The sequence below is a fragment of the Mesitornis unicolor genome, unplaced genomic scaffold (assembly GCF_000695765.1).
Source record: "Mesitornis unicolor isolate BGI_N332 unplaced genomic scaffold, ASM69576v1 scaffold20949, whole genome shotgun sequence".
In the NCBI taxonomy this organism is placed as follows: domain Eukaryota; kingdom Metazoa; phylum Chordata; class Aves; order Mesitornithiformes; family Mesitornithidae; genus Mesitornis; species Mesitornis unicolor.
In genome coordinates this window covers 393-600 of record NW_010208203.1, presented here as the reverse complement: position 1 = coordinate 600, position 208 = coordinate 393, and positions in this window count along the sequence as shown.

Genomic DNA, 208 nt, shown 5'->3' with positions numbered 1-208 from the left:
GCCCCAAGGAATGAGGGATGGGACGAGAGGAGACGGCCTCGAGTTGTGCCAGGGGAGGGTGAGACTGGATACGGGGGAAGCATTTGCTCTCCATCATCCCCTCGTCCTTGTCCTCCACCACTGCCAGCCTTTCCCCGCTCCATGCTTTGGGTTTGCGCCATCCATGCCCATTTCCTCGCCCTCCCTCATCCCCCGCCGTCGGCTCAGG